This window comes from Dreissena polymorpha, chromosome 12 (assembly GCF_020536995.1).
Source record: "Dreissena polymorpha isolate Duluth1 chromosome 12, UMN_Dpol_1.0, whole genome shotgun sequence".
Classification (NCBI taxonomy): domain Eukaryota; kingdom Metazoa; phylum Mollusca; class Bivalvia; order Myida; family Dreissenidae; genus Dreissena; species Dreissena polymorpha.
The window spans coordinates 16,259,716-16,273,177 of record NC_068366.1 but is presented as its reverse complement, the minus strand read 5'-3'; positions in this window follow the sequence as shown (position 1 = coordinate 16,273,177).

Sequence of the window (13,462 nt, the reverse complement as noted above, 5' to 3'; positions counted from 1 at the left end):
TATTGTCTTTGCTTCTTCCTTATTTAAATAACAAAACTGCACATTTTTAATCTGAAAAAAAAATATATATAAAAAAAAAATTAAAATAATTTATTTTATTTGTACATTCATGGTTTAAAATCGTTTTAAAAACTGTTGATTTTACTATTTTTGAACTTTTGGTACGAACCAGTCCGGAACAAAACCGATAAAAACCAAATCACTGGGGACAACTCTTACAAAAGGTTCTTCAATCATACGTCAAATACGAAAGACCGATGCCATATCAAAAAAGCCAAACAAGACTGTTATCCAAAAACGCAAAATTATTTGGTATGCGGCACGACAGCGCCGTTACCATTTACATGAACGTTTGCATTACAATAAAGGTCTCACTGACACTGTACATGGTATGAGAGGTGTCGGACAGTAACGAGACCACAATTACGTAATAATGTAAAACGTCGGCCACATATATAAGTAATTATAACATCCGACATTTTATTTAACATGCCGACGAGTTACTTATGTTGTCATTTGCTCCCTTGTGTTTTTATGCATCAATAAATAGCAAAAAGCTTTTTTAGGCCAATTTTGTATGATCACAAAAACAACTGGTGGTAAATAGGATTAGTTTCGTTTGCAAAGAAAGAAAATGGCTAACTTTTAAACAAGGCAGGCAGGGTGGTCAACATGCCCTGTGCATCTGCCGATTTGGGCGCAAACTTTGCGAGCATTTTTTACCGAAACCGGTTCTAAAACTAAATGATAGGGACTGCAACACAAGGTTTTATGACATAAATGAGATACATGCTGAGAGGGATCCAAATTAATGCAAAAGTGAAACTGAAAAACTATGCGATGTACATAGTGGGTCTTGGATGGGAGCTCGTGTGGACATTTTGCTTTTATTTTCCCATATCTAACACCCCTATGTCCACTGGAGCACCCATCCCACATAATACACCCTTTAACTGGGTCCAAATGGCATCTTCCATATATTTTTTTCCAAACCAGCCTGCTTATAAGCATCCATTATGTCTTTATTGGCAGACGATAAATAATTCCGGATGTGCTTAAATCAACAAACGTGGCCGACATAGATAACAATAAGAAGCGATTGGCAAACTTTAGCGCTAACGACTGCTTGTTGCTGGCTCAAATTATGAAAGAGCCGGCTCAAGAAGGGTCTATTTTGACCCGTTATGCGTATATGAAAAGCAGATTTAACCCATGTAAGTATGTATTAACAAACGTTATTTTTCATTTGTTATGGTGTAGCTATCATAGTGTGAAGTATTTTGACATATTTGCGCTCTCGTTTTGTACACATATTTTTTAAGTCGAGATAGTTAATAAATTTGACACGATCATGCATTTACACTTACTTTTTATATACAAGATACGAAATACTAACTTATTTAAAGTCGGTTTACAATAATAACAGTACAACATTAGCTATTGATCGACACATTCGAAGGTAATATGGTTCTGTACAGGGCATATATACAACTGTAAATAAAATTCATTTTTTTCTTGTTATAGTACCAGGCATATTCAGTTTATTAACAAACCACATGATAAAAACTTAATAACTATATAAAAATATATACACATATAAAATACTACATATTCTAGTAGAAACAAGAAGCTGTCACACAAAAGTAAAAACTGATAACGCATAACAAAAGAGACGAAGAGATTATTATGTAGTTTTAAAAGCCATGAGTGTTTAAATAAAAGAAAATAAGATATAAAAGGAAAACATAATTACTAATTAAGAGAATAGAATTTAGAAAAATATGATCAAAGTATATTTTACTTAATAATGATTTAACTTACATATTTAATAATCAGTTTCGTTGCATGAGGAAAAGCATATTATCACAGTGTGCATGAAACATAAAACAAGCAAGCAACAAAAAGCCAATTTTAGCATCTTACATATTTAATAATCAGTTTCGTTGCATGAAAAAAAACATATATCACAGTGTGCATGAAACATAAGGCAAGCAAGCAACAAAAGCCAATTTTAGCAACTATGTTGGATCCATGCAATAGGAACAGCGACAGCTCTCACCGTCCCATGAGCTAACCAAACTGGAGAACTGATTGAAATGTAACTACCTGGTCCATGAAATGTTGGGGCAGAGTTCCATAGATTGGCAGCCCCGAAACGGAAAGAGTTAACGCCGTATCTTGATGTTCTTACTTGGGGGATTTCAGCAGTTCTGGTGTATCTAAAGGAATATGAATTATATTTAAGATTAACAAGGTCATCAAGATAAATGTGAGTTTGATCATAATTGACTATTTTACACGTTTCCAAATAATTGATCTTAGTCTCCTAATTTTCAATGAAGGCAAATTTGACTTTTTCAATAAATCGTCATTAATTGAAACATAATCGTCATAAACGAATCTTAATGCTCTTTCTTGATTGTTTTCATTTTCTTTGTATTTAATTATCCACAGTAATGCCATACTACAGGACAATAGTTAAAACTCGATAGGATAAAAGAATGGTAAATGTAAAGTTTACCTAACTTACAAAGGTGTTTTCCAATTCTTTTCAAAACATTTAATTGCCTTGAGACTTTGTTTACATATGTAAGGTATATGACTATTAAATTTCAGTCAATTGTGACCCTTTATAACTTTACTTCGTCATCACAAATGATAGTATGATTATTTCCAAGATTGAATGATATAGCTTGTTCTCTAGATTTTTTTTCCAATGGCAATACATTGAAATGTATCTGGGTTGGCTTGCATTTTATTGTTTGAAAACCAAGGTATACATGTTTTGCTATCTTCTTAAACAGCATTAACAACGTCTGTTAAATGATGTCATGAATATGAAAGGGTATTGTCGTCAGCATAGTTATACAAGCTGCTATTTGAAATAAAATAAAAAAATGTCGTTTATAAAAATGTTAAATAAAACCGGCCCAAGAATAGATCCTTGAGGAACTCCTTTGTATAGATGTGAAAACTGACTATTGAAATTTGTCATACGGACGCACTGTTTTCTATGCGAGAGCTAACTTTTCAAAAAATCAGTCGAGTGTTCGGTCATATCACATGCTTTAAGTTTTAACAGTATCAAGTCGTGAGGGAGAATGCTTTAGATAGGTCCATTAAAATTGCAGCAACAAATTAATTTTCATCCAAGGATTTTTTCCAATTTTCTATTGTTTTTAAAAGTACCGTTTGGCAACCATAGCCTTTCCTAAAAGCAGATAAAAAAGGGTTAAAATAATTGTTAAAATATGTTGTTAATTGTTCATTTATGGATCGTTCGAAGATTTTTGACAGTGTGGGAAAAATACTAACTGGTCTGTACTTTGCTTTATCTAAATTTCTATTTTTTATTTAATGGTTTTACTTGAGCTATTTTGAGTTTATCTGAGAATGTTAAATAACTTATACTAGAGTTTATAATGACGGTTAAAGGACCTGTCAGAACAGGTGGAGCTGCCTTCAGCAGTTTACTAGATATACCATCAATGCCTACCGCCTTTTTAGTGTTTAGTTTTTGAATTCGCTTCCCTACAAAATCTTCGCTGACAGGGTTGAAAGTAAAACATTGATTAGGTTTGATATTTGAGGATATCATAGATATGCTAGAGTCATTTTCATCAGCTGTTAGGGATTCATTTCCTATGTTTTGTGCCGCGTTTACAAAAAAGTTATTAAATATATCTGCGACTTGTTTATGATTTGTAATAAGCCTGTCAGTTTCGTTTAGAAAAGTGTCTTTATTGATATTACTACCTTTGTTGGTTTAAAAAGGTTTGACAGTTTTCCAGAAATCCTGAGATTTGCATCCCCCTGTAAACCTTTCAATGAAGTAGTTATTTAAAGATTTACGTTGTATTTTGGTTACACGATTTCTTTGTGGCCTGTTATTTTCCCAGTTTTTTAATTCTCTTTATTCAAATATTTGTTGTGAAGCATTCTTTTTAATATATTGCACCTTTTAATTGTTTATTCATGTATTAACTTTGTTATGAACTTTTTGATATTTAAAGGGGCATATAAATGGCCAGAACAGTATTTCATAATCTGAAATACATCGATACTTAAAAAAATTTAAACTGAGCCTGTAGTAACAAATATTCTCTATTAATTTTTAGCTCATCTATTTTTTGAAAAAAAAAATGAGCTATTGTCATCACCTCGGCGTCGGCGTCCGGTTAAGTTTTGCGTTTAGGTCCATTTTTCTCAGAAAGTATCAATGCTATTGCATTCAAACTTGGTACACTTACTGACTATCATGAGGGGACTGGGCAGACAAAGTTAGATAACTCTGGCGTGCATTTTGACAGAATTATTTGCCCTTTTTTATACTAAGAAAATTGTAAAATTTTGGTTAAGTTTTATGTTAAGGTCCATTTTATTCCTTAAGTATCAAAGCTATTGCTTTCATACTTGCAGCACTTACTAACTATCATAAGGGGAGTGTGCAGGCAAAGTAATGTAACTCTGACTGACATTTTGACAGAATTATGTGCCCTTTTTGTACTTAGAAAATTGAAAATTTGGTTAAGTTTTGTGTTTAGGTCCACTTTATTCCTACAGTATCAAAGCTATTGCTTTCATACTTGCAACACTTATTAACTATCATAAGGGGACTGTGCAGGCAAAGTTATGTAACTCTGACTGGCATTTGGACGGGATTGTGGGCCCTTTATACTTATTAAATTGAAAATTTGGTTAAGTTTTGTGTTTTGGTCCACTTTACCCCTAAAGTATCATAGATATTGATTTCATACTTGGAACACTCGCAAACTATCATAAGGGTACAGTAAAAGGACAAGTTGCATAACTCTGATTGTAATTTTTACGGAATTATGGCCCTTTTTTGACTTAGTAACTTTGAATATACGGTTAAATTTTGTGTTTCGATCCACTTTACTTCTAAAGTATCAAGGCTATTGCTTTCAAACTTCAAATACTTTCATGCTATCATGAGGTTACTGTACCTAGCAAGTTGAATTTTACCTTGACCTTTGAATGACCTTGACTCTCAAGGTCAAATTATTAAATTTTGCTAAAATTGCCATAGCTTCTTTATTTATGATTAGATTTGATTGATACTTTGACAAAACTACTCTTACCTGACATACCACAATAGACTCCACCCAAACCATCCCCCGTGCCCTCCCCCCTCCACCCCAACCCCGAATCCCCCCCTATTATTTTTTATTTTTTTTAAGATCATCTCACTAATGACCACCACACCCTCACACTATACCCCCCCACCCCACCCCCCAATTTTTTTTTGAAACGGTTAAAAAACACAAATATTTATTTTTATTATTTTATGTTTGAAATACCGTCCAACCATCGCACCCAAGAATTCCACTGCACAGAAAATGATAATCCTTAAATTATAACAAAAAACATGATTTTATGTTGCAATAGTTCACAGTAAGCACATTGTGTGCATAACAAATTTGTTTGCTGTGTATACAAAAGATGTTTAACTGATGTATTAATGTTTCACTTGCATTTTCCACATGTGAACAATGTTATTGTCACATATCCAGCACTAAGTCTATTATGCATTAGCAGTATTTACTTAAGTTACCAAACTTATTTTAAATTGTCTTTTATAGCTTATGGCTATGCAATATTTATTTAGTTCATTTCACAGCTTCTTACCTGCAGACTCTTTCTGGTTGCATTCTTCTTACTTAACCATGTAACCTTCTTTCAGTTGTCCGATTCCTCTTTCTACTTTTTCCCGTGTAATTTTTATGCCCCCCCCCCCCCATCGAAGAAGAGGGGGTATATTGCTTTGCACATGTCGGTCTGTTGGTCGGTCGGTCTGTCGGTTGGTCTGTCGGTCTGTCTGTCGATCCGTCCACCAGGTGGTTTCCGGATGATAAATCAAGAACGCTTGGGGCCTAGGATCATGAAACTTCATAGGTACATTGATCATGACTCGCAGATGACCCCTATTGATTTTGAGGTCACTATGTCAAAGGTCAAGGTCACGGTGACCCGAAATAGTCAAATGGTTTCCGGATGATAACTCAAGAACGCTTAGGCCTAGGATCATGAAACTTGATATGTATATTGATCATGATTCGCAGATGACCCCTATTGATTTTCAGGTCACTAGGTCAAAGGTCAAGGTCACAGTGACCCGAAATAGTAAAATGGTTTCTCTATGCTAACTCAAGAACGCTTAGGCCTAGAATCAAGAAACTTGATAGGTAGATTAATCATGACACGCAGATGACCCCTATCGATTTTCAGGTCACTAGGTCAAAGGTCAAGGTCACAATGACCCGAAATAGTAAAATGGTTTCCGGATGATAACTCAAGAACGCTTATGCCTAGGATCATGAAACTTCGTAGGTAGATTGATAATGGCTGGCAGATGACCCCTATTGATTGTCAGGTCACTAGGTCGAAGGTCAAGGTCACGGTTAGCCGAAATAGTAAAATGGTTTCCGGATCATAACTCCAGAACGCTTATGCCTAGGATCATGAAACTTGATAGATACATTGATCATGACTCGCAGTTTACCCCTATTGATTTTCAGGTCACTATATCAAAAGTCAAGGTCACGGTGACCAGAAATAGTAAAATGGTTTCCGAATGATAACTCAAGAACGCTAATAGCTACGATCATGAAACTTCATAAGTAAATTGATCATGACTCGCAGATGACCCCTATTGACTTTGAGGTCACTAGGTCAAAGGTCAAGGTCATGGTGACCCGAAATAGTAAAATGGTTGCCGGATGATAACTCAAGAACGCTTAGGCCTTGGATCATGAAACTTCATAGGTACATTGATCATGACTCGCAGATGACCCCTATTGATTTTGAGGTCACTAGGTCAAAGGTCAAGTTCACGGTGACCCGTAATAGTAAAATGGTTTCCGGATGATAACTAAAGAACGCTTATTCCTAGGATCATAAAACTTGATAGGTAGATTGATCATGACTCGCAGATGACCCCTATTGATTTTCAGGTCACTAGGTCAAAGGTCAAGGTCGTTGTTACCCGAAATAGTAAAATGTTTTCCGGATGATAACTCAAGAACGCGTATGACTAGGATCATGAAACTTCATAGGTACATTGATCATGACTGGCAGATGACCCCTATTGATTTTCAGGTCACTAGGTCAAAGGTCAAGGTCACATTTACAAAAACATACTCACACAATGGCTGTTACTACAATGGAGAGCCCAAATGGGGGGAAGGATGTTTTACAAACAGCCCTTGTTAATGATCTGTTTCAACATAAAATTGAAAAAAAAAATCTGAGTTTCATTAACTTTACTCATGTATGTCTAGAATGTCATATAAACTGTATGTACACATATGAAAAAGCAAGTTACTATAAATGTGTTTGACATGGTTATTACATGCAAGAAAATGTTGTAAACAGTACACAAAATATATGTTAACAAGATATGTATTTGTCAGAAACATTATGTCCCCTTCTGCGCCACTTTGAAGCTATTTATTTGACCTTTGACCTTGAAGGATGACCTTGACATTTCATCACTCAAAATGTGCAGCTCCATGAGATAAACATGTATGCCAAATATGAAGTTGCTATCTTCAATATTGCAAAAGTTATGGCAAAATGTTAAGGTTGGGGCAAACAAACCAATCAACCAACAAACCAATCAACCAACAAACCAACCAACCAACAGACAGGGCAAAACAATATACCACCAATAATGGAGTATAATTAGTGTTTTATGTTCCCCACCACTAAAGTGGTGGGGGACATAAAAAAAACTAATTATACTCCATTATTGTTAGGTACTGTACATTTCGTTTTCATCAAGATACTTTACCATTACAACATATTGATATGATTTAATATTTACACTTTGACACACTCATTCATTAAAATTTCACTGTACATATCCCTAAAAAATTCATCTACTGTTTACTGCTCTACAGAGATATTAAATTATATATAGATATTATATATTATATTATAATAAAAATTCATCTACTTTTTATTGCTCTATAGAGATATGAAATTATATATAGATATGAAATTATTCACGCATGTGTTATAAATTATTTTTTGTCAATACATTGTATGAACAATTAAATTGTAATGTGTTCCTTATTCATGCTATAAACTGTTATTATAAGTTTAATTTTTAAACAAACATTTTTTTATTAAAAAATTATTTTTTTATAAATGGATACCAGTTGTAATCACTCTTACTACCTGGCTGTGGATTCAGATATGGTGTAAGCAGCCATTCTGAACATGCATATCCACTGTCGCCCAGAATGTGATATCTGCCTCTAAAGGGAATATGCCCGTCTGCAAACATCTGGCGTAGACCACTGTTATTGAGAATTCTGCAGTCATGCACACATCCAGACCAACGTGCAACAATATTTGTTATTTTGTCAAAAGCATCAATGACAATTTGTACATTGATACTGTGAAAACGTTTTTGGTTCACATACACTGCTTCATCTTCTGATGGCGCCTTTATTCGCACATGAGTTCCATCAATTAATCCCACCACTCTTGGAAATCGGGCAATTCCATGAAATTTTTCGATCTGAACATCTAGCTCTTGAATGGTGGTGGGACATTTAATAAATCTGGTTACAAACAGGTCAGATGAAAGTTGTTGTGTAACCTCATTAATTACTTTAGAAACGGTGGACTGTGAAACATTGTGTATGTCGGCATCATTTAAGTGTATACCACCAGTGGCCAAGAATCTTAAGGTCGAAGAGATTTTTCCATAGCAGAGAGACTAAATATGTCAGTGAGTTGCTGGCTGTATTCTTGGGCCCAGTAATTGTTCGAGAAACATAAACGCATTTCTATCAAATCTATACCGTTCCAATAGTTGACTATTTGTAAGAAGATCAACTGTATTTTCTCTTACTTGCATGATTTTCTACAAAAAGGACAATAAAACAGTATTATTATATAACGATAAAGTATTAAATTCACTTATCTGCATTTCAATTAAAATCCAATGGAGTTTTTGAACAATTCTCAGAAGTGCCAGTGCTTACTTGTATATAAAACACGTCACTTTCAGAGAATGCATTCATTTATTAATATCCATTATCCCTCAGTAATATCACAGATCACACAATTTCAATACACAGCAGTTAAATCCTTCCAATCTTTGTACAACAACATAACGCGTGTCACAATAACGGGTATTATTAACAACCACCATTTCAAAATGGGTGGGGTTATTTCATAAAACATAAATGAAATATACAATTCAAATGGCTTTTAAATTTACAAACACCATCATTACAACAATTTCTAACCATAAGGTTTAGCTTTTTTCATTTTTTACTAAACAATAAACGATTGGAAACGTTATTTTTCCAAGAAACCATAATCTGTTTATTTGCGTGAACCCCTTTCGAACCCCTAAATACTAGATGCAATCAAATAATAGTTTTTATTACAATGAAAACGAAATATGCCTCCAAAAAAATATAATATTTGCTACATACCTGAATGGATTTAAGAATGTATATCCCAAATCATAACTTTGAAATATACTAGGTAGTTTCCGCCACCCTTTCACAAAAAAAATCCAATATGGCCGTCTTCTAAGAGCATCTGCTTTCGAACCATGTACACAATTACAGTATAGTTTTAAACTTTTGGTCCAAAACAATAAAACTTGAAACAGTTAATCACTTTAAACATTTAACTACTTACACAGTTTATGCTGATGCTTATATTCTTCAGTGCTTGATTGGCCGTGACAAGGGCAGATGAATATGTAATTACGCCGAGTGACTCGCTGCTTGCAGCAATATATGAAATGTGTCAAATGTTTGCAGCCATTGAAGACACACTGTGCCCATTTAATGATCACAAGGGACACACAATGTTTCAGTTTTTCAGGTTGAAACTGCTTGCAAACGCAGCACTTATCCTCGTCAGAAATATCAGAGTCAGAGTCATCTGAATATGAATCTGATTGAAAGTTTATTTGTGATGAACCAGGAACAGGTTCTGGAATGGGGTAACAACAGGATTTTTTTTGTGAACTGACAGACCTTTTTACAGATTTTCAGGTTGGTGTTGTTTTTGCGCGTCTTGTGTGCTGTTGGTTCACATAAAGGCTGGGACTGTGCTCTGCTGAAAATTTCCTGACATATGTCTGATCGGGTAATTTCTTGCCCGGAAACACCACTAGTGTTTTATTGATTGCTGTTTTATCATGTTCTTTCTTTTTATCAATAACAGACTCTGTAGCCTTGAAATAGGAGTCAACGTCAGACTTATCAGCAGCTGAGACAGGTATAGGATCTAAACCGACATATTGCGCGGAGGGCTTGAAGTTGTCAACAGGGACCGCTGTTCTGTCGAGAGGATATATACAGGCTTTCTGAAAAGACACCGTTAGATTGCTGTTAGAAAGTACTTTTACATATGGGTTTGAAGCCAGTGCAGCTACATTGAATTTAGTGATTTTGGGAGACGGATTTTCCCTCATACATTTTTGACACATGTTATTATAAATCTTCTGTTAGGGAACAAAGCATCCAATATCCAAGGGTTGTAGGCAATGGCTTGTATGGGCAGGAAGCACAAACAAAAGCACATTATTCTTTTGGGCCCATTCTTGTACAGGAGCATTGATATGTGACATGTGTCCATCAAATATCAATAGGATTGGCTGACTTGCATTTTGCCATTTTACCTTTGAATGCTGCGTACAAAATGGCGTTTCAAGTACTCATGGAATATGGTAGAATTCGACCAACCACTTTTAGAAATAGTGCCAGCAGAGTCAGGTGTTGAACCTTGAAACTTCATTCATGCGCTGCTCCTTGAATATAAAAATGGTGGAATGTGTGTACCTAACGCATTGCCACCACCAATGATTGTAGTGATTCCTGACCTTGATGAGGTTAAGGCTGGGACACATGCCTTGCCACTTACAGCATATGAGGCAGAGTGTTCAGTTCGTACACCTTTTTCATCAATATTGTATATACATTCTGGCTTATTTTGTAGATCATTGTTCTTGATGACAGTTTCTGGATGAGTATACTGCCTGCATGCTCAGTTGTGGATTTTGCTGTACACTGACTGAGGGCTCTAGGTTTTACTACCTTTATTTCAGGCCAACGTCGTCAGAAACCATGAAACCTCTTGACTGACAATGGGTTGTCATGTGTTAGCTTCTTCAAGAACACTGCAAAGTCAGTTGCCTTGGCTACAACCTCACATATTGTGAAACCATACCCAAGGTTTGCCATATATTTAACATGGTCGACAAGTTTTGCTTCCTCTTCAGTGGAGAATAATGGACCATGTCCTGTCATGACAGTCTGCGGATCTACCCTGCCTTTTACTCTATCTCTTAGGGTGTGGTACACCGAATTTATGTAATACAACTTAAGAAATTTATCAAATATTAAGGAAAACATTGCTATTTTAAGTGAAAACTTATTATTTAAGGAAATTTCCACAAGATAACAAGCTACTGGAATATCACCCCTGTAAATGAAATTATACAAAAGAAACTACTTTATTTACACATGGACAACCTTTCTTGTTCTAAGCCTGTTTTTAACATTCCAATTATAATAAATCACTGACGCATTGAACATAATCTTCCAGCTAATTCAATCCTAGAAGGAAACTTTGTTGCACTGAAGAGTCGTTAGAAGTTGCCACAATAAATATTTCCGTGTCCCCTGTATCAATCATCCATTAATAACAGTTTGCTCCATACATTCCAGTTTGACATAGATCTAACTAACCTTTTATATACGAGTCGCTTTTGTAATAATACTCTCTTCTGTATTTAGAATATGCTTATACAGTAATACAAAGTACGGTTAGAGGTAATTCAAAAGAAACGCTACTGTAATGCAACGATGCCGTTAGGTTTCCGCAAGCCACACCCAAGAGGAACAGACTGAAGACGCTGGTCTATATATATATTTGTTCTTGTATATTTTGTTTCTTCCCACTTCTACAACGTTTGTAATGCAAACTTGCAACTTAGGTACAACGTAATATGACTAATGATGTATTTACAAAAAATTAGATAATGCTACGTTCGCGATAAAGACATATTGAGTAATCATTTAAACTTAAAACTTATAACAATTGTATAATATCGTACCTCTTTTGGGGGGGGGGTATACCCGCAATGCTAATGCAGGGGTGTCAAAGTTCAGGATTATTCCTAATTTCATGAATTTGGCCCTCAAAAACTGCTTTTGATGTTGATATAAATTAGAGGATTTTTGTTGTGGTATTAAAAGATTTTTGTCAAAAAATGTCATTTTTAACATAAATTATTTAATTTGACATATTGTTAACACAGTTAACATAATTAAATGAATAATTAACCCTTTTTTGGCACTGGCCCCCCACATGCTAGGCTTATTTTCATGATTTTAGATTTTGGCCAATTGACACCCCTGTAATGTAATTAACTCATCGAATCACAAACACGCTGCGTGATTCTTTGGCAACGCAAACAACAGAGGTTCTACCTAGCCGGGCAGATTTCCGCGAATGAATTCGGGCATGCGCAAACAATACATAGGCCAGGCAAACATAGACATTAATTTCACACGCAGTAACAGTTACAATAAACTTTGTTTACATTTGACCTTGTTTTCTCAACGCGATTTCGGAAACAAGGGAAACATCTGTTCTCTCTTAAATGTATATTTCATAAAGATAAATCATTAAAATGTACACAAATTAACCGACTTCTTCATTTTTAAGAGATAAGTCATGCTTCTTTTAAAGAAAACAAGCACTTAAGATCTTTTTTTTATTATTTTGGAAAATTTGTGCAGACGTTAACTAGCTTAGGCGGCCATATTTGCGAACGCTACGACAGCCCTTTACCATTCGTAACTTTAACATAGGAGCTTACACATTCGTAGCAGGTGGTTGTGTAAGAATGTTTGTATGAAACGCTCGGATTTTCTTACGATGTTCGTAAGTATACTTACGTAAGAAATCGTGCGTACGAACGTTTATGAAACGGGCCCATTCCGCATCACTTAAAGCGAGACTATAAGACTGTGTCAAATATTAAATTTTTTATAAAAAATGTGAAAAAAACACATAGTTCAATATAAATTAAAATAAAGGTTAACAAGAACATGTGTCGAAAATGTGAAATAAGCCAGATATTTAATTCTGAAATCGAAAATTGCTGTACAGTCGAATTCGCCCGCATGTAAATCATGCATGTACGATGTGAATCTAAATTTAGTGTAACGGTTCATTTTAAATTCCTGCAACGATATCTATTCATACGACACACAAACACGAACTAAAAAGACGAATGCTTCGGTTATTGTAGGAAAATATGTACGAAATATCTTCGTCACAATCGGCTCGGGGCGCTAATTTGTCTTTACTGCATTTTATGAAATTCGTTTTCAATGTATAATTATTCTTGCCTATTTTGTGTTTTTGTAATATATTTTATCAATATATTACAATT